The sequence below is a fragment of the Gallus gallus genome, chromosome 2 (assembly GCF_016699485.2).
Source record: "Gallus gallus isolate bGalGal1 chromosome 2, bGalGal1.mat.broiler.GRCg7b, whole genome shotgun sequence".
Classification (NCBI taxonomy): Eukaryota; Metazoa; Chordata; class Aves; order Galliformes; family Phasianidae; genus Gallus; species Gallus gallus.
Window position 1 is genome coordinate 34777495 of NC_052533.1, and position 23504 is coordinate 34800998.

Sequence of the window (23504 nt, forward strand, 5' to 3'; positions counted from 1 at the left end):
TCACTACAGCACTGTCTACGCAAGAGAGAAATAAATCCTAACCTGAATCACCCTTTAGTTGGTGTCATCCATTTTGATTTTTCTGTCATTAATCTTAGTTTCACAAATGATAAAACCTTGATTCAGATCCAGGTCAGTGAAGGTGTTTAAGCTTGTAACAACAGAAAACTTTACTGTTTGAGAGTTCAGGTCTCAGACATTAAAGGAAAGACTTAATCAGGATTTAAGCTCCTCTTTTTTTCCACATCAGTTCCTAAGACAAACTAGTGTCAATGAAATCCCACAATATGACTAACAATCAGCCATGTCTGTAAAACACTTCAGTACTTCCAAACACAAATAATAACCATCTTACATCTACAAGGGTTTTCCCTCTTAAGAAGGCCAACATATATTTTTGTCAATTTCAAGAAACATCTGACAAATACTGACCTCAACAGGCTGGAAAGCTGGGCAGAGAGAAACATTATGAGGTTCAACAAGGGCAAGTGTCAAGTCCTACACATGGGGAAGAATAACCACAGGCATCAGTATGGACTGGGGGCTGACTTGCTGGAATAGTACTCTGCAGAGAAGGACACAAGTGTCCTTGTTGACAACAGATTGATCATAAGTCAGCACTGTGCCTTGTGGCCAAGAATGCCAGTAGTATCCCTGGGGTACACTGAAAAGAGAATGGCCAGCAAGTCAAGACAGGTGATTCTCCCCTTCTACCCTGCCCTGATGAACAACAGTATCTGGAGTATTGTGTCCAGTTCTGGGCTCCTCAATTCAAGAAAGACAGGGAGCTTCTGGAGAGAGTCCAGGGGAGGACTACAAAGATGATCAATGGCCTGAAGCATCTCCCTTGTGAGGAAAGACTGAGAGACCTGGGACTGTTCAGCCTGAAGAAGATTGAGAGCAGATCATATGAATGCTTATGAATATCTAAAGGGCAGTTACTGAGTGAATGAGGCCAGGCTCTTTTTGGTAGTGCCCAGAGACAGGATAAGGGGTAACAGGCACTAGAACACAGGAACAATTAGAACACAGGAAGTTCCATCTCACTATGAGAAAGAACTTCGTTACTTTGAGGGTGACAGAGCATGAGAACAGGCTGCCCATATAGGATGTGGAATCTCCTTCCCTGGAGATTTGCAAATCTGGTTTATGGCTAACATGCCATAAACCAGCACATCTTACATTGCAACATATTTTCTTTTAAATGTATGGGTTTTGGTTTGGTGTTTTTTTTTTTTTTTTTTCAATAGAGGCAATGTATTTCTGACAAATTTCCTATCGTAAATTATAAGCAAATACAGAAAACAAGATTGTACATTAAAGAAAGGCTTTGAAATGCAGTGCCTGATACATCTGCCTATGTAGTGCTTATTGTATGTTTTTCATAGCAATAGAAACATTTTTAACTATCTCCAGACATCTTCCTCTTGCTGTGTTACTACGGCATTAACTTGCCCTCCTATTGGTCTAGTTAGTAAAACATCAAAGGTTAAGAGAAACAAGGAATATATCATCTATTGCTCAACACATTACAAAATGACCCACACTTCTTGAAAAAATGTTCCAAATACTTTTGTAGCAGTTGAAGAAAAGAGTTTGTGCTTATGTTCAAAGATGCTCATAATCAGCTACTACAATATTAGATAAGCACTTTACTCCTTGTTTTAAGTATATGACAATGCTTGACAATGCTGCTCCACCCAGACTTTGAGACTGCAGCAACTACATTTTTTCCTACTGTTTTCTTTTCACTCAGAGAGTCATTCCCAAAGAATTCAGACATTAATCCATTACCCCTAATTCTAGCTGGTCTTCAAAACGCATTATTCCTAGACACGGAGTCTTCACTGCTTGCAATATTCCTGGTGAAAAAACACTCTAGAACGTCTCCTTAGTTATATGGCTAACTACTGTAAATGCAACAACTCCTTGGGCTTCCCCATAATTCAAAGAATTTCCCAGTTTCTTGTTTCTCAGCCCCATGGGCTAAGCCTAAGGAGCTCTGAAAACTTCAGGTGGAACTACTCTTTGTAACCTTTTTCCTTGGACCAAAATTTCCACAGTAATAACCATGTTCCTGTACATTCTCCTTCTAAATGACTACCAGACTATCAACTGCATACATTCCACGTCATATATTTGTTCTTCCTTTCCCTACCACAAGTAACTCACACACAGACATACATTCATACATGCACACAAAAGAGACATCAAGATAACAGCCACCCTCTGATGAAAGGACTAAAATACTCAAAATGTTTCAGAGGAATGATGTTTGGCAAAAAGCTTCTTTTGAGATAGAGTACAGAAAAAGGACTTCATGTATGGGCTCCTCAAATAGTGCCTCCTACCATTTCCACACATCTCTAGGATTCAGTCTCATACTGAAGTTGTAGAATACCCATCAGCTTTCACGTAGACTATGTCACACTGACCCATCTGCAAGCACCTGTATCTCTTTCAAATTGTCAACTGGTACAGAATGCTTCAAAGCATCTTTTCAGCAATGCAGACTAAAGTAACACCTTTCTCTACAGCAATCAAAATTAATCTTTATCTTCATCAAATGCAATAGGTACTGCAACCTAAAGCTGCTGAATGATAACTCTGTGCTCCCACACGTCTGTCAACCAAAGCAGAGCCTTCTATGACAAGATTATTTTTTCTTGCTGCACCAGACAGAGATTTCTCAAAAGCCAATCAGAAATCATGAAACAAATTCACAACAAAAATAAGTTATAGCCAAAAGCTTCGTTGCCTTCTGTTTCAAACACAAGGAACATTCCTTCCATTCTGCATCATCTAGCATTGACAGATGGAAGCACATACCTACAGAATTGCTTTTTTCCCAGAGAAGGGAGAGAAAACTGCCCTATCTAAAAATGTCAGTCATATTAATAAATATCAATAAATATGGTATATTACTTAAAGCGGTCATACTAATAAATATTGTTAAGGTGAGCAGTACCTAGAGCTCCACTGATATGGGTAAGATGAAAATCTATAGAAAAAAAAACCGCATGAAATAGAAATGCTTACTGTATTGCAAACAGGAACATCTTTACTACTACAATTGGATTATGAAAATGAAACATTCACGTGTATGTGTGTGCATTCATATATGTGTATCTATATAATGTACATCAGTTGGATTATATATGTATAAATATATCTATATTCTAATAACAGACTTTTTTTTTTTCCCCCTCAAGTGTTAGAAGTGTTAGTGGTCATAATTTCATTCAATGTGAAAACTCTACAGCATATGTCACTTGGGCAAAACCAGTTTGGATATGCAAATTTTTACAGGTAACACTGTAAATAATGTCTCAGCATTTTTTTGACAGGAAATAATGAAGTAGAATGAAAGAAAAGGAGAAGGACTGTAACATTTTCTAGCTATTCAGCAATTCAAAGAGACATAAATTGAATTCTTGAAGTTTTCACAGAATGCACACCTTCATGTTCATAACTTACAGTAAAAACATTATAGAAATGTTTGAAAGGAGAAATACGTTATGAGTATCATTTTTTACATCTTTTGAATAAGAAGACTTAATCATTTTCATCTATGGGTCTTACATGAAGACAAACTAATGCTAATTATTTTTTCTAAAATTAACAAAATCAACCTACAGAAAACCTAAGAATTACTTAAGCATTCTATTTCTTGCTTCAGAGACATACAGGAACAGAGTTGTAAGAGTCTGAATTCTGAACTAGACAACCATCTGAAAGGGAACAGCTCACATTTAAGAAATAGTTTTTTTCCTTCTATTATCTTACAGAGTCCTGCGATTCAGCATTTGAAAACAGAAAAATGGAGGTACAGAGGAAACTGAATGTGAGCTTCTGTATCATCAATGATCCATGTGTTTCATTGCAGATTCAGAGAACCAGAAGGCCCCAGCTTAATGTGAATGTTCAGTTCTTACTATATCTGGAGATTAAACAACACAGATCGAAATCAGCAGCACTGTTAGGGTCCATATTGTTAATATAAGTTGTTTAACTTGAAAACAAAGTGACTTGTCATCATTTCTTTTAATACTTCTGCAATCCTTTTTATTATTTTTATTGATGCCTGAATGGTAGAGAAAATCTTAGAAAGTCTGGATCCAATCGTGAAAGGCTAATGTTTTCAAAAGCAAAGCAGCTACTCTCTTCAAATTTCATTAAGAATTATCCTTCTTAAAGGATAATTAAAATATTAATGGATGGATACAGTCATGAGTTGAAATTACAATTTTACCACTTTTATTAAAGCCAGCAATTATAAAAGCATCAAAGTATAGAGAGACCCAAAGGTTTATGTCTGTTTCAATTGACTATGGAAAAACGCTTGGACAGTTCTACAGAAGTTAGAACATGTACTACTGTGAAGCTGTGAGACTTTCAAAAAACAATGAGTGCTGAAAAGGGATGGAGGGCTTCTAATACGTTTGGACTCAGTGATTGAGGTCTGCTCTTATTTTACCGGATGGTAACTGAAGTATCTTCCAGTGAAATGGAATCATCTGTTTTAGCTTCAATACAGAAGTGACTTCACAAGAAGATAACAGGAAATTAATTAAAGGTGATCTGCTTACAAAAAGATACAAAACTAGCAAAGAAAGGTGTCATCATCTGAGAGAAAAAAAGGGCTCAAATCAGGCCTTTGATGTCATCACAAATACACTTTTGATACTGAATATCTAAGATTCCAAAGTACTTTTTTTTCCTGAAAGTTCAAGATACATAGCTGGAACAATCTACTCCTTTTGAAGCAATTTCCTTTCTTCCCATGTGATGTGACTCTTGCAATGCGAATAAATACATGTGCGGTGAAGGATTAACACATCACTTTTTTTTTTCTTTAAATAATTCTGTGCAGACAACACAATTTATTGGTATAAAGTAGGATTTATGGTAAAATATTTCCTCTTCAAGACATAAATAAGATTCTTAATAGTTTTCTGTAATTCATTTTCATATAGTACCACATTCTCATACATTTACTAGCATAACGCATCTGCTAGAATAGCAATTGTGTACCCTGAACGCTATTTTAAAAAACTCTTCAATACTAACAATCTGCTAGAAATATTGTTATCCCTCGTCTTCCAGAATTCATTGTCTACTTCTTGCAGCCTTTTATCTTCCCACTGTATATGCTAGATTTTACAGAAAGAAAAAAATACTACACAAAACAGAGACTCGCAACATTTCAAAGAATATGAAAGCTATGAAGCTAGAAAAGTAGAATGTTATACTGAAGTAATTATCTGAAAATTTACAGAAGGCTACAGGTCTTTTTTCAACATTTCTCTTCACTGTATGTTGTATTGCCTTCATTTTCTGAGAAGTTAACTTTTCAGTCTGGTGGTGATAATTAAAATACGATATGCACATATGTCTGGGTTTTTTTACATGGACAGAAATTATGTAATTATTCAAATTATATCAGAATTTATATTCAGAAAATTGGTTGTCAGTCAGAAGTGTCTTCTTTATGAAATGACAAAACAACTGCATTAAGAGCAGATGAATTCTAGCATGAATACCCACTTAGAAAATTCTGTCTTTGGTTAACATATTTTCAACATTTTAGTTGTTGTTGGGCTGCCCTACACTAACAGGATTTAGTACATTTTTGCTCAGAAGAACTAAGAGATCAAAGTAAAGAATGGGATATATGATTGAATAAAAGACTGGACTGTATTTACATTTTAAAATTTTAGCTTCCTAGCCTACTAACATGATGAAAACCTGCATACATTTTCCATATAGTTCCACATACCAGTTATCTGAAACACATTCCCTGGGTCTTAAGATATTATCTACTCTGTTGCTAGTACCTCCTCCTTTAGGAACCTTCTTCAAAGAATGCAATGGATATTACCACACAATAGACACAAAACATCCCCAAGTACACGTGGAATTGAGAAGCTCTACCTAAACTAGAAGTTGCTTTTCCATTGCTACCCACGTAGGAGTTGCATAAATGTTCTGAAATGCAGAAACAGATATACACATACATATGCACGTATAAAAGTTATTGTCAGTATATAAGTTACTACTACCCTGAGACTGAAATAATTTATGTAACATCTGTTTTCATATTTTTTCTAATTTTTTCTAATTAACATGCATATTTAACGCATAAATGCTCAGACCACCTATTTTTCTGCTGATTTTGTCCCTTTCCTAAGTCATACGTTCCTGTGGGGTGCTCACTATAGATGAAGTATTAAAATTGGAGGAATGCTGGGTGAATAGTAAACAAAGTATTGCAGACTATTCAAAAGAAGAAAACATGCTATAAAAATAATCTTAAAAATCTGCAATAGTGGGTGATAATATTAAAATAAAGGGAATTCCAAAGAAATACATTTTCTTCATCATACATTAATGCAGAATGGGTTTGGCTACCACCCTTGCCCAAGACACTAATTCAAAGTAGACTCAGCCTCCAAACTTCTGGCATCTGTAATTTCAGCTTGTACATAAATACACAGAGTAAAATTCTAAGCTGGTGCAAATCAAATTTCAGTGATATAGGATTACATAGGGTTTGTTTTGTGGTTCTGTTTCTCATATTCCTCACTACCATTGCTTAAAACATTCACTTGATAGTAGGCATTACAAAGAAAGTCAACTATAACAGAAGCAGGCCCCAGAAAAAAATAATAAAAATAAATGTTACTGCACTGTTTTTTTTCATCTGTTATCAAATGTCTGAAGGCAAGTTAAAAAATCTAAAATGTGGAGAAAAAGAATCAAGGAAGTGGGCAGAATCCTTTCATATTTACAGAACTGGAGAGGAAAAACAGCATATGTTTATACAATCAAGTTCTTCCTTAGTGGAGTTAAAAACTGTTAATACGTTTTAGTGTGTCTTTCTTCTAACATCTCATTCCCTCCATTTTTTAATATATCAGAAATGCTCATAAGTTGCTTTCACAGACGATTATTTCAGTGATTAAATAGAGAACTGTTGCTTCAGATCTTGAAGGAGGAGAAAGAAAAGCACATGCCTTTTGTTTACAATGTACATAAACAGTGGTTTTGCTGTATGTCATCAAGGTTTGTATGAACTTAAAATCTGTATTGCAATGCAAAACAAAACAAGAAATAGGGAGGGAAATGGGAGCATGCCATAATTCTTGTAGTTGTGACAGATCTGTTCCATTTTGCTATCCATGGCAGAAGTCTACTCATCCCCAGAGATGGCATGGTGTCCCTGTCCAAGTCTAAACAGTGTTCTCTTGGGTCTGACAGTATCTCAGACCCTAAAAGTTTCAATATTCCTGAGCTTATCTCAGTTTATCCATTATGAAGAAACAGACATCCTTCTAATTTGCCACCTCACCAGCAGGCAGAAGACATGGTCAAATTCTATCACTATTATCTTTAGCTATCTTCTCAGCACCTTTCCTACAGCTTTCATGAGATGCAAAGTTAGAAAGGCAATCACATTCCCAGTACATCACTGAATGGCAAGTGATGTAACAGGGAGCCCTGTAAGGCAGTACAGTACGTCTCCCACATTTAACCAACTTGTTCTTTAACTGACCAGAATGATGATACTTTTCATAATAATTAAACACAAACTGCATTAAGCACTCATCTTTCTTCTCTTTAGTCTCTCTGCAACCTCAGATACACACATATTTATAAATAGCAACCTTTTCAACCACTATAAAAGAGAACAATCTATCTTTATCAGATATTGATGTTAAATTTCTTTTAAGTTATCTCTCTCCTTAATAAAAATTAGGCACATTAACTCCATTTCTGAATAGTAATTTGCTACAACTAAAGGTGTGCCTGATGAATATATAAACGCTGCAATCTCATGATTACAATTACAGTTGGTGTGCTCTTCAATGAAACTGCAACCTGGTTCTTTGCCAGTATTTACACGGAAGTGCTTAACAGCAAACAGCCTGTGAGTGAGGTGGACACCTTATGTTGCCAAATTCTCCAATCAGATTCTTTCAGCATTCTGCCAATATCCACCATCCATGGATGAATGCCTTCTGAAGCTCTTTTGAGCTTGCCATGCATCTTCCTATACTTTTGCATGCCCTTAACACCAAGGGTATTGCTACCTGCACTCCTTAAAAGTAAATGCATTATAAGCTGGTGCTTATAAATGCATTAAAATAAAACATTTATCCACACAGTCTTATCCTGTTTTCAAACAAATGTGTGTTACAAACTCTTTGTCTGGCCACACTTGTTCTTTAGTAATAATGTTAATGGAAACTATAGTTTCTCCACCAATCCCAAAATCCCTTCCTTTTCAATCCTGTCCTCATTTTGGGGAAAGATTTCACCAGCAAGCTCCTATCTCTTAGACAGTACAGGCTGGACAGCAGCTGTTTTGCTTGCCTGGAATGGACATAAATTTGCAAGGATTTATGAAACAGCACCTTGTAGCATCACTGCAAATTCCACTGGTTTTTATTTCAACTAGTAGGTATTGAAAAGTATTCTCAGTAATGATTTCTCACATGTGACACAAGTAGAATTGCAGCTCTTTTTACATCACAAGTCAATATTTTCGCTATCAGGGCAAAAACAGGCATAGCAGTTTTTCTCAGTTGTTAGAGGATAGAGGAAAACTGTTACAAAGAACAGCGTCTCCTTTTTAAGGACAAAAACTAGAGGAGATGTACTACATGGCATGGCTTAATGTTGAGTTAGATGAAATTCTAACTGCTTCCATTTACATTGTACTTGAGATTCTGTATCCATAAAGTGTCATTAGCACCTGTTATGAATAAATTCTGAACTAAAATTTCATTCACTTTGAGAAGATCTGAATTACTCTACTGATACCAAGAAAGCACCTCAATTCTTGCAGACTAGCTAGCATTCATGCATTCTTTTGTGCTCACCATTAATAAAAATCTGCATATTAAACAAAAGGTATCCTGAAGACAGCTTTCCAGGAACTCCACTATCTTTTCCCCCCTTGTCAATTCTAACCGCTCAGAGATTTGTACTCATAAATTCCAAAACGGCAGTGTTTCAAAATGATTTAGGATGTTGCTAAAAAGAAAGGTGAAAATGAAGTTCTTAAATATGAGGTTGCAATATAATATTTCTTGATCATGATTTTACTTATAGCCACTTCTCACCTTCAGTGAGCTCTCTTCAGAACAGCAACTACTACTTCTCTCAGGTAAAAGTACGGTGGTACCCCTGGCATAGGCTAATATAGCAACATTTTAGAAACTTAATTTTTATCAACAGGGATTCAAGTCCAAACCAACAATTTATATCTTATTAAGAAATTTCTGACTATGAATTTGACTCAATTTTCTCTGTCAGTTACATTTACAGCACTCAGGTTAGAGATTTGAGGATAAGAGCGCATCAATAAATGTGCACCAACAAAAGCCAGTAAAGAGTGCATTTGAAACCAACAGAGAAGGGTAGTAAAAACTGTCAAAACCTTTTTTTTTTTCCTTCCCTGTGGAAATAAGGCTACCTGGTTACAATCTGTAGGACCAATCTTGTAAATATTTTGAGTATATGTGCATACAAAGTATCTGTAAATTGAAATTAAGTTTCCAAAGCATAATGATTGCATAAGCATATATCAAGATTCAAGAGTACCAGTTTAAAAGGCACCAAGATGCTATGATTATATTCACTATTTTAACAAAGAGATACCCTCCTATCTTTTTATCACCCCTTCACTCAAAGATTGAGACTCTGCACCACAAAGCATCAATTACAGAAATAAACATCACGCCTTTCAAACTATGTATTATGCTTCATCAATACCTGACTTTTGGTCACTGCAAAATTAGTATACATTAGGTTTGCATGTGGATATGGGAAAGTTGTGCATTTAATAATGAATGCATAACTGGTTGGCCAGAGAATCAGAAAGAGTAATCAATATAAACATATGAAAACATGACTTGATAAGCTTCCTATCACTCCAGCTCTTAAAATGTCTTTAGCACAAATGTGTTTATCTTACCATGTGGCTGAAGCAGTCTTAGATATATAAGGGAGCCCTGAACAAAATGTTTACTTTCCAGGTACAGACTTGAAACTCTGACATGCTAAGACCACAGAGAAGAAAAACATTTCACCCTCTTCAAAGACTGTGCTTACGCCTTACTGTCACATCTCCATGTTCACCTAAATTTCTCATGGACTCTTTAAGCATGTCCACAGCTTATTAGGCCCCCCCATTCTTAGGCACTTAAAGGACTGCTTGTACTAACCTTGTACATCATTCTTTTCCCATAGGAGAAACAGCTCTTGCTGCTGTGGACAGTAAGCATGCTCTGAACATCACTATCTTTCTGATCTCTCCAAATCCTTCATCATAGCCACAGCAAGCTGGAGATTTTTTTGCCTTCTTCAGCAAATTAGAATCCCACTGGATATAGGAGATGCAAAATACACCTTCTGAAGTAACCAGTGGAGGAGACTGTACAATGTGGGACCCACTTCAACAAATCAAAACAGAAACACATCATAAAAAGGCTTTATCTGACAAAGACAGGGAACAGGCCTGTAGTTTTTAATGCTGAGAGCTTTCAGTTGTAAGGGGTAGGAGGTAGATCATAAAATTGATGCTGGACTACTTATTACTGTCAGAATGTTTTGTGTTTTGTTTTTCCCAAATTTCACTCTTCCAAGTTAATTGAAAAAATTAATCAATGCTTCTGATATACCACTGTCCATTTGTTCCAAGTCTCCAAAGTGCATATCAAAATACAGTCATACTCTGAGAGAGAATGAAGGCATACTGCAGGCATTAGAGTTACTGAAAAGCATGACAGTGTTCAGCTGAAAACATAAATGTTTTTTAAGAAGTCGCATGCATCATCATCTTTCTTTATGAGAGACCGTCCAGAGACCAGAGATTGGCCTGCCTTCAATCTTCACAATATTATACTTTTTCCACCACTATCATAAGATGAGGCATTTTTCTGTTCATGATCTTCCTGTTCTGATCAATAACCTGCACTGACAGGAGGGCACTAACTCAGTATACCCTCTTGGTGAACAGACTTAAGTATGGTTATATCGAGAGACTATACTGGTAAGCTGCAGGTCCCTGAAAAGCATATACAAAGCTAGCATCTTTACAATGATTTACTGAAAGCAGCAGCTCATTTTAATAAAACCATCCCAAAACATAAAATTGATTGAACCAACTGCTGTGTAGGGCATACACAACAGCTGATCAAAATCATTCAAGATTTTAATTCCTATAGAATATCTCCAGAGCTTGTAGATCTTTTACTATCTCTTCAAGTGACAGTGTGCCTTGACTAATTGTATTTCAGAGAAGTTCCCAAACATATCATACAGATTACTTCTAAAACATATCATATAGTTCACTCTGAAGGGCATTACATTTGTTCAATATTAAAATATGTTAATGTATAGATTTATAAAAGCATTTTAATATAAAAAATCATTGTGATTTGAAAAGGCAGAAAAAGATGAAGACTTGGTTCAAAGTGAAAAGATGTAACAGCTAACTTTACTTTCCTTATACAAAATATTACTGATAAGAGTTTATCTATTTTGTTGAGCCTAGCAAGAAGTTCACCTTTTCAGAGTGTGCTACATGAAGCTTTGCTTGCCTTTTATATAGTAAAGTAATTTTATGGTATTGTGTCACAATGAAGGACAAAGATAAGCCAACTGTTTAGATTTCTTTCCTTTATGTTGTGGCTTTGATCACTAACAATGCTGCGTGAACAGCCAACAGAAGGCTGACATTTCATAAAATATGCAGTGATAAAAACTAATACTGTAGCATCTGGGAGCGATATATAAAATGCAGAAATACACCTAATAACTGTGATCTTAAATTACAAGTTACTAAAAGCAAAATAAGCAGCATACCTAAAAGAAATAGCAAGATTAAGGCAGGTTTTTTTTTTGTGTTTCTACTCCTAAAACTAAATTTAAAAGAATTAATCTAAGATATGCTATCCATTATTCTTTACAACTCCTCTGGTTCCCTTGGATCTTAAAAGCAGCCTTGTAGTAGAGTGCTTTTTTGCCGTATCATTAGGTATCAGCAAAAGCTAAACACATTATAAGCCTTCTTTCTGCTATATTAATGCTCTAATGCTTTGTAAAATCCCCTTTATTGTCTCTTTTAAAATATCAATCACACAAAATACATATAAAACCCAGTGACTGACTCCTCAGCAGTAAAGGAAAAGCTGAAGCTCTGCCCTGACCAAATAAGTAAAAAACCTTCAAATAAGCTGCAATATTAAGTAGACGTCAGACTATAAATTGTATTATTTTCATTTATTTAAGAACATTAAGAACATTTAAGACAGGTTACATAAAATGGAGCATTGCTTCTTAGAAAGCAATGAATCCCTAAAGAACTTCGAAGTCACAGTAAATAACCAACTGCTCTTACCATGTTGCTGTAGCTAGGGAGCTAACAACAATCCCTGGGTGCATTACAGGGAAATATATGGTAGTACTAAGGACTTGAAATTATCTGCACATATGGCATTATTGGAATACCATATCCAGTGCCTAGTATCTCCAATTTAAAATAAAGTTAAAATTAAAAGGGCCCAATAGGACTTACAAGAGTTAGAATCAGGAAAATCTTGTAATGTGTAAGAGAGAGAGATTTAAGGTCATTATATTTAGTTTATTTACAATAAGATTAGAGAGGACTCGATTGTGATCTACAACTTACTACTTGTTAAAAAGATGTGATAGTCAATAACTTTAATCAAGCACAGAGAAGGATAATAAGACAATTACTGAAAAACAAAATTAGACAAATTTAGTGTAGAAATATGACATCATAGTCATTACATCAGGTCAGCTAGGGACATAATGCGTCTCCTTTCCTAACTTAAATATCAACCCAAGCTGAAGAAATGACTTTGATTTAAAAAAATAATTAAATCCTTATCTTATACTATGTCAAAGATGGAAAAGCTTTCAAAATGATCTCCCCTGTATTAGAAGGTGCTTAATATTAAAGAAACTGCAACACACAATTAACTTTAAAATAAATTTTACAAACCAACTCTACGCTCATTTACAATTTCACAGGTCACACACTTTTCTCAAATTACTCAATATGAAAAAAACCTTCTCAAACTAACAGTAACATTTTTCTTGCAAGTATCTTTATCAGAATACATCATTTAGAAATGAAGAAATAGTGATCCATATGACATGTTAGGTTCATCAACCTCTAATCATCCATGGGTCTTTGGAACAATAATATGAAGCTGAAATATCTAAACAAAAATGAACCTAAACCAATTGCCCAATTAATCTGAATATAATGGTGCAAAACCTGCTTAAGGCACCATAAAAAGGATGCCACTTCTCCAGAATAGCTATGAGATCTAGAAAAATACCTGAAGACCTCATGTTACTTAGGAAAACAAACTCAGCTTTTTAGCACTAGGACCTGAATTTGTATCAGAAGAAAAGAAATTATGCATCAGGTGAAAAAGAATGAAAAAGAAAATCCATACTTGGTGCCTGAAGAACTGTGAAGCATATTTTCTGTCTGAAAAACCCATAACAGTTTAAGTACGTGGGAGGCAATTGTCCTTGTGCTTATAATTAGAGTCTGAATTTAGGGATTTCACTACTTAATGCACACCCACCCGCCTGTTGTTCTTACCATGGTTTTTTATGTCACTTAATGGAGATGAATACTGTTTTCCCACCTCATATTTACATCAAGACTATTTAATTTTTTTTAGGCTGCCATAATAGGTTAAACGGCAGTCTCAACATCACTCTTCATCTCCCACTGGACAATGAATGGCATTATAAGACTGAGAATAGATGAAGGCGTATTTACATTCATAATGTTCTTGACTACAACGTTTATGTAAATCATGATTTTACATTTGCAAATACTATAATTCTCAGTTTCAATGAATACTTTACTATTCTTTCATCATTAACTTCCTATGTATATTACATGGAGAGAAAACAAAATGAAAAATAAAGAAAGTGTCTCAGTGTTGTGATCAGAAAACTGCAGTTCTTCTGTAAAAGGAAAAGCCGCTTAACTTCTACATCAGTCTTACCCTCATATGGACATGAGTGCATGAAGCATGCAGAGGTTGCTCACATTTTACACCCACAAAGTTTTTTCCTTGTCTGCATAGATCCTCTTTTTTTTTCTATTTGACAAACACCATGTAAGCACTATGATAATTACAGAACTGCATGTAGAGTTCGGGAAGATGCTTACAAATGTGGCACATGAATGAAAAAAATATGATATAAAATTTTTCATTATATAAGCTATTGCTCCACCAAATGGATGGAATGACTTTTAAAGATCTTCATAGTGCAAAATAAGCTTCTCAGTTAAGAGCAAATAGTCAACTCTCATATCTAGCCTAGCAAATACACATTTACACACAGGAACTGTACATTTTTATATGCACTTTTCCTGGATTTTACTATTATGGTCAGATAAATTATTTCCTTCAATCCTTTAGCGATGTATCTGACCTTAAAAATGCTTTCAGAATGAAAAACTGTCACATTAAATTGGCCCAAATATTCTGACTTATTTTGAAATAAGGAATTTTTTGTTCGGTTACAGTAAATGCTCTGTTTGACATCTGTAGACTGTAAATGCAAATATGCATCATGAAACAGCTCAGAACCTACCACAGTCTTAGATATATATATCACTTTTGAAGAGGTGATTCCCTGATTCCTGAGAATTGTGATATGAATGAAGAAATGTTACTCATCTTAATGAAGCAAAACTGGGAACATGTGACTAGTCAAGTCAGTCCTGTGTATGTGAATCTGCTACTTATATATTCAGTTTTCAAGTTACTCAACATGTCATTAGAAGACTCAACTTCAAAATGCAAGGACTGTGAATATACTCAAATAGAAACTCTTTAACATTTAAAGAGCAGTGGCTTTTCTGGTCACCCTACATTTGAACCATATAACAAAAGAAATCTAAAAGGATTTCAATTTTATGTTTTAGTTTGGCAAATAGGGAATGTATTGACTCAGATGACAAGTCAAACCATTGAGCTTTCTCTCTTATTCAGTACCTCTTTCCACAATTGAACTAGTTCCTTTTCTACGTAAATAATTAAATTTCCTTAGATTGTGTTGCATGCCTGGCAAAAGGGAAGTCAGTAGGACTATCATCACTGTACTGATGTGAATTATGGCTACCAAACAGGAATTCCTTTCTCTTCAGTGCCCTACAAATAACGCGAAATAAGACAGCTATGTTGGGGGATTTTCAACAGTAAAATCATTAAGGAAGTCAGAGTGACCTTAGAATCATACAGCCATAAAATCACCAAGGCTGGAAGAGACCTCCAAGATCATCCAATCCAATTGTTCACCTGTCACCAATACCTCCCCACTAAATCAAGTCCTTTACCTGGAAACACTGACGACATTTCAACGCCAATCCTTAATATTTACCACAGGGAAAATACTGACATCCTAAAAATTGCAAAAATTAAAATAGTTACAAGAAACAAAATTCTGTAACCTATTTAAATACTGTCAAATTGTAGTATGCAGCTTTTACCATGTTTCTTCCGAGAACCTTGCACAACAATTATTTTGTTTTAGGCTCCTGCATATTAAGTTTGCTCAATTATATGTTCAAGAAAGCAATACATCAGATAAGTAGCTTCAAAAAAGTTACCAAACCACATTAGTCAGATTTTCTTTTCAAACTATCTGGGAGCTCATAGCACATCTCTGTATAAATAAACTTTCTAAGTAAAAATAAACTAATGCCATGAATGAAGAAAATTGTTTGATAATAGAACTTTCTACTTGATATGAAGCAGTCTTATGATGTTTTATACATTGCCTTTTGGAATAAGAAGATTTTGTATGAGAATATTTTCATATTTATGCTAGTCTGTTACATCTCCTTCCTAACAGCTAATCAAAAAGAAACTATAATTGTTTCCCCCAAAATGCGGTAAAACCATGCAACTTCCTTATCTATAGTTTTCATGGATCAAGTTAACCTGGAAGTGATTCAAAATTTACACTGTATTGATGAAAATGTAATTCATGTTTGAAATTATTCATCTGAAGCAAATTTTAACACTATAAAATATCCTAAGCAGAATCACTAAAACCTACTTTGACAAATAGATATTAATTCAGAATTTAAACATTTTATCTATTTCCTTTATTTTTGCCAAAATTCACTTTCTACAAAGTAAATGTTTTTAAAAGTTTCTAAGAAAAATCAAATAGAGGATTCCATGACTTTTCTTCTTGTTCCATTAAATTTCTAAGTAAATGAAACTATGACAGAAATTTGTGCAACTTTTGCAATTTCCTTGCTAAAGAAGAGAAATAAGGCAACATTCAAGGTAGACATAAATAACCTTCTGACTGTGCTTTTATGTGAGCTCTATACTTGCAAGGCATGCATGCTCCTTAATAACAATAAAACCAACATTCACCTATGTCTCCAAAATCTAGTTTGATGCCTTGCCCCAGAATCAATGCACATTAAAGTAATGGTTACTAAAAATGATCTTGCAGGTAAGACTGAGAAAAAGTAACATTAAAAAAAAAAAAAAAAAAAAAAACATTGCAAAAGCAGATGGTAAGTTTTTAATCCTTCTCTAAAATCTTAAGTCTGTACAAACATTGTTATCAAACAAATGTTTAATATGAAGCCATATACAGCACATCATCCAGTACAACCTTGAATAAGCCCACATGAAAGTGACTCAGGAAGTTCTGAGCTTTTCACATTCCAAATCTATTTCTTTAAAGCATCAGAGCACTGATAAGGAAGAATAACTTCTGACCATGGTAGCTACTGCTACATTAAAGAAATGCTTTACATTTAATGTATGAGCTCGCCAAATACATCTCACTAAGCAATATGTAGATGGTCTTATATTAGAAGGCAGTTGGTCAACACCGTAAATTTAATTAGGCTTTATTAAGTTCCTTTCTATCTAATTACAGATGTCAGCCTGTCACAAGAACAATTGAGAAAGGCTGCTACTGCATTGAGGATGCCATTCAGCCTATATTCAGACATTCAGTGGTATTAATTAAGAGTAAAAAGCACTAAAATCCTTTGAATTGCCTTAAGAATTTGTCCTAGTAGAAAAGTAAGTTGCATAGTATTTCCAGGGCAGAAGAAAAAGAGCCAAGCATAACCACAAACTGGAGCCTTTTCCCCTTCAAGAGAAGTAGCAAACAATTTTCTAGAACTTCTTTTTGTTAAAATTTATTGGAACGTTATCACAACATTGAATGCATCAGGAATAACTGCCTGTAACGATCACATCTATAGTAAGAGAGTCACTTCAAATGCATCAAAATATAATTACAATCCTGTTTGCAACATGCCATTGGCAACCCAACAGTCTCTCTTCCTGATGACTGTCTCGATGCAAAAACTCTTAAGACTGCAACTTTTAATCCTTTAACGAGTACTTAAAAAAAAATCTTGATTAACAAATTTTCATTAGCACTTAGTATCACCTAAGACAGTAGGCCTCTGTTACCGAAAATAAACAAAAGCCAATCATAGATAAAAGTCTCCTGGCTAGTAATGCCACTTGTCAACAGTGTGATGCTTCTAAAGAAGCCTGGAAGTTATCAAAACACAGAAGAGAAGATATATAATGAAAGTGTGAAAGATACGTGCATTGAAGTAAGCAGGTAAGAAGAAATAAGTTCATGTCCTCACATTCTGGTTTTCCAACTAGCAAGGCTGGCTTCCCAATTAAAATGAAAACAAGTCATAAAGCAGGCACCAAGTATGAAGCAAAAGCTCTCCCAGACTTGTCTGGGCTCTGCCCAGGGACTGCTCAGACATCAGAGCCATACTGTTCAACATGAGGGGGCGAAGGAAGTGCAGAAGACAAATACTGCTGACCTACTGAATAATGAGAAGCACTACCAAATTCATTACGTGATAATCAGCTACATAAACCTGATAAATCCTGGCACAGATCAAGAGAGAAGAAATGATGCCTAAAGAGCATGGGATGGTAACACAAAGCAGTGCTAATCCTCACTAGGGCCATCTCATAGCCACAGAAATAAAGCTATGGAAGTTGCTATCAGTGAGGTGACAGTATGCACGCTCATGAGGAATTGATATAGCTCAAGCCTGGACCTGCTTTTCACTCTTCAAAGCTGAATATCCTGTAACTCATATGTAATGCTACATAAGAGAAAGAGTCCTTTGTATATGGATATATCTCTCTACTGTTGATATTTCCAGTAGAGCCACAAATTAATCACAAGAACATAAGTGCACGGGCCACTCATGCTGTAAGAACAGCACCAGAAACACTGCATAAAGAGCTTCTTTTCTTAAATGTTTGGTTCATTCAGATGTTTGATGACCTCTATGAGCTGCCTGACAGTGTAACACATGGGTAATTTAGTTGCTCCACAAACCACAGATTACTGTAGTATTTGAGAAGCCATCTGTAACAAGATTGCAAGTCACCAGATAGTTCACTTTAGACCGGTATAGAAGTTGTTTGTTTTGAATTTAAAGGAAAAAACTGAAAAATCCTAAAAAAATTATGAAATACCACGCATTCTAGAGTATGTTAGAAAATACATAAAATCATTAGAAATTTCTAGGAATTTGTGAGTTTCAAATTATAAAAAAAATTCTGGCATATTTAAGTAACTATTTTCCCTGAAAAACACAACCATGACAATGTTTCCTGATGTTTCATAACCCAGTTTATAAAACTAACACTTTAGAATCAGTTTGTAAGACAACAAACATAAACTATTTTCTGCAATTTAATGATTTACTAAGTCAAAGGATCTGAGTATAAAGCTGTATATTACTCCAGTTTCCTCATTAACTATTGCAGTAGTAATATAATGCTGGATCAGGTTTATTATTATGATAAGTAAAAAATCAGGAACACCTGAAATTGGGAATTGTTAAATTAAGCTCTGATCTTGGTGCAAACCGGGATAATTTCAAGCAGAAGGAAATACAGAGGTAGAAATTATGGGCATTTACAAGTATTCTGTCTTCAGAGAAATTACTGGTCTGAAATGCAGTCTTAACAAAATAGGAATAATAAGTAAAACACGTGAAATGTGTATTATCACTTTCCTATCAATAAATTCTTAAGAAAATTTATTTCAAAATCTTTAAAATTCACAGCTTACAAGCCTTGAAATAACTGCCAAGCTTATCAAGAAGCACATGGATAAATAATTTTAAAACAATTATATGAGTATCTGCAATACTAGGTTTCCTCAAAAATCTCTATTGCATTGTTCCTCTCTGAAATAATATCCACAGCTTTCCTTAATGACTATTTTCATATTTTCCTAAGAAGAGTTGTAGGAAGAAGGAAGAGTTGGACTACATGATCTTTAAAGTCCCTTCCAACTCTAAGGATTCTGTGATTCTATAAGAAAAAAGACCATGGACAGAAGAGATTCATCCTTCAACAGAAGGGGAATAAGGAAGAAGATGAGTATGTTTCAGCAGTCTATTTGAATCACAGAGACAGAGCAGGCGACTTCATTGTTCTTTCTTCCCCACTCATTTGCACTGAGAAACCAACCAGCAGCAGATCTATTGATTATATGCATGGGTAAGTAGATCACGAGATAAAACAGAAGGTAAGAACAGCAGTTGCAGCTTTGAGTTTGCATCTTCAGTACCAAGACTTGCCCATAGTTGGTCTACCACTGAACAAACATAATAGCTACTTCACAAATTAAAGATATCTGGCAGGTTACACAGAAACCATTGCTGCCTGAAGCTAGTCTTCTCTTGTCTGAACATTACAACTCCAACACAAAGAGTGAGAGGAGGGATGTGCTACAGCATCGAATTTGGATCAGTCTGAACTCACCATGAGATAGAAGCCAACATTGTCAAAAGACTTTCTACTTAAAAGAAAGATTTCCCAGGGTTGTTCATGATCAACTTGCACACTTGCTCTATTTTAAATGTACATCAAGCAAATCAAGACGTTCAAATGTTGCTATTGCAATTTTCAATAAAAATTTTAACTAGTTTTTGAAAGACACATTTTCTAGTAATAGAAAAAAGGCTATTTTACTAGTTTCTCTACAGAAATAAAAACATCATTCCCTAAATTATGCAGATTAATATAATTATTTGCTACAGCATTATCATGCTATTTTTCAATTTCGTAAAGCTGGATGCAATGAAAAAGACTCTTGATATCACCTATAATAAGCAATATAAATACTTGAAAATGTTAAAACCATATATCCAGACTTGCACACAAAGATTAAATTACCAAAAGCACAAGTCTTTACTTCCCAATTCTTTTTGACAGTTCCAAAATTCAGGCACACATCCAGAAGAACTTTCTGCCCCACGTCTGGTCAGTAAAGAAATTGAGGTTAACCTTTAATTTTTAATGTCACCTGCAGCCAGTGACTGCTTTTTCTAATGCAAGTGACAGATAAACAGAAAAACACTCCCAAGATGATACACAAAGCACCACACACCATAAGTGCATTTTTATTTTTATACCAACTCAATTTCTCAAATGGATAACCAATGTTCCTACTAATTTACATTAAGAATTGAGTGAGGCATGAAAATTGTTCTGATGCATAGACTCTATTTCTTTAATGTACTGCATAGTGTTCTGTACTTCACTGCAACACCAGAAAAAAACTAACTACATTTGAAAGGTACAGAAACTATACATACATAAACACAAGCACATACATCTCTTACAAAATCACTACAGAAAGGGTTCTAAATTTTCCAGACGAGTATAAAGAAAAAATAACTCATTAAAGACACTGGTGGAATTCAGTCAAAGCAAAAATTGTTCCAATCGAGTTTCCTGACATTTAATCACTTGAACTGAAGTTCTTCTGAAGACAAATATTAGTATGCTAAATCTACATTGCTAGAATTTCAACTTTCTAATTCCTTTATACAATTCAGTAGTATTACCTTAACATTTACTTTGTAATTCCAAATGAAACACAGGGAACTTGGCAAATTGAGGTAATAAAATCTAGCTACTTAGGGCAAAATTGGTAAGTCTTTATCAGCAAACATCACCTCCAAATGCTGCCATGTTGCAGTAAGAATTGAATTATGATAGTGAACTGCCCCTTCAGGTCAGGACTAAGGACATAATGAGAGAAAACAAACAGAAGCCCTCACTGATGATGTTTCACCAGTTCACTGGCAAGCAGACTTCTGCAGAGTTGTCCATAGCTTATAAAACCACACACTACAGTCAGAATTTTCAATTGTCTTTTAGAAATTAGTGTAGTAGACTAGTAAAAAAAAGAAGCATCTATGTTAGTAAAAGTCACTTTACAGAAAAGGTATTCGAAATAATTTCTGGACAACATTGCAAACATCACCTTTATAAATGCTAAAAGAGTTAACTGTTAACATTAATGAAGGTGAGGATAATTTGCAGGTTTTTTTTTTTTCTTTTTAAGATAGAAAAATTAACTCACAGTGTGGCAAGTGTTTGAACAAACAAGACAGTTGTCTTTAGAATGATATTGAAGCCAACTTCAGAAGTCAGTAGTATGAACAAGGAAGTTGGAGTAGTTCTGGCACCAGACTCCTGAACTTGACCTTCGGATGGAGAATAAAGATATTTCATGAAAAAATGCCCCCCCAAAATCTAAATTTTTTGTTTTACTTAAATTAAAACACTGCGTTTCTTATAGAAATGTTCATTTAACAAAAAAGTCAAGTGACTGAAACTAATATAGTTCTCGTGTCAAATAAGTATTTCATACAATCATGTTGCAGAACAGAAGGAAATTACATATAAAATACGACTATGTAATTTTATTTATTTGTAATAAGGTAATATTGGCAGAGAGATGGTTAAATAGGTAAAAAAGAAATAATGGCTGAAGTTTTACTATCTAGGAAAAAAAAAACCAAAACCAACCAAACAACAAAACTCCGAGGTTTTCCAACTCAATTATTACAAAAGCAATTTCAGAACTCAAAATGATTTTTTTTTATTATTATTATTATTTTAATCAACATTCAATTCTTGGCTAGCAATTCTTCCTCCCTTGACTTCTTAAAAACAAATGCTTTACAAATTTCAGTAACTTGATATTGGTACACACATTTTCCATAAAGTAGTTAATTCATTATTAATAGATGAAAAATATCTTACAAGGTTCAATAGCACACTACAGCTACTTTTGAACACACTAAGAATGCTCAAGGCTCTGGTTTTAAGAAAAATCTAAAGCAAATTCCATCAACAGATCAGCCAATTATTTGAGATAATTCAACTCTATTCACATAATTATAGGTTACACTGCTATCTTAAAATAATTTTTCCTGTTAAAAATATGGGATGCTAATAGTGTTCAACTGGACACAGTATTTTTCCTTTTTGAGAAGCCAGTATTTCATTGTTTCTACACTGTATTGATTAGAAAACCTGAGAATACAAAAATACAGACCTTTTGAAAAATTAAAGTCCTAGAAGGTGCCAGTGTTGCAGAAGTACCCAAGTATGACCACGGTTGTCAACACAAATTTAACTACATCTAGAAATAAACTATAAAAACCTTGCTTACTTTGAAGGAATAAATTTTTGAATTTATTTTAAAGAAATTAAATACACTGTTGTACACATGAGGAAATTGCACAGTTCTCACTAAACAATAGTGATTTTTTTTTTTTAATTTAGATTATCATCCTAGTTGTTATATACTGGTATATATTTTTATTCTAGAGTATACTTTGAGTTATTAAGACTGGCATTAAAATTTGTAACAAGTTGTAATATGTCTAATTCAAGAAGGCTTAGAGTATTCTTGTATTACTTATTAATATGTTAAGTGAATGTTTGGACAATTGATTTCAAGTAGGTTTTGTAACTAAAACATGTGACAAAATACAATTTTCAGATTACATAGTCCATTTGTCATAACTACTGTTCATTCTAATTTCTATAGGTGTTAGCAAATAAAGCAAGTAAAGCTGTACTGACTGAATACAGAACAGCAGCCAACTCAGGACTTAAAAGCAACTATCAGCATACAGGCATTAGCAAAATATCTTTACTATATTTCCTTGCTGTTCTGCTTTTCCATTTCCATCTTTTTTTGATTTTTATATCGCCTTCCTACATGTAAGTGTTAACAGGTGAAAGCCTGCAAATAAATAATTGTTCATATGCGTACATCCTTGCTACAGTGAGATCATGGTTTTGTACTGAATTAATAATGACTAATAATGGAAGTGTCACCTCAGTTATTACAGTAAATCAATTCAGTTTGCTTACGATAACCATTATATTTAATTTATCTTGTGAATTCTTAATGAAACAGCCAAAATACCCTTAGTCAATGGCTTAAATAATGCTTATATAGCAAAGAAATACAAAACATTACTCCACAAAAGTTCTGAAAACATAGGTGATTTTCACACTGCTGTGATATTAGTTTACAAGAAGTTACTTTCATAGAATCATAGAATCTTCTGAGTTGGAAGGGGCCTTTAA

General features: G+C 34.4%; 1 protein-coding gene across 4 annotated transcripts in view; it reads right to left on the reverse strand.

The window, feature by feature from the left end:
• Window positions 1-23504, reverse strand: part of TBC1D5 (TBC1 domain family member 5) — a 307207-nt gene that overhangs the window by 224825 nt on the left and 58878 nt on the right. The window contains exon 3 of one of the 4 annotated variants that reach the window (XM_040696662.2): window positions 21478-21601. The exons of the other annotated variants lie outside the window; for them this stretch is intronic. The gene's annotated coding sequence lies outside the window, so the exon portion shown is untranslated. The remainder of the gene's footprint in view (window positions 1-21477; window positions 21602-23504) is intronic. 4 annotated transcript variants of the gene reach the window in all.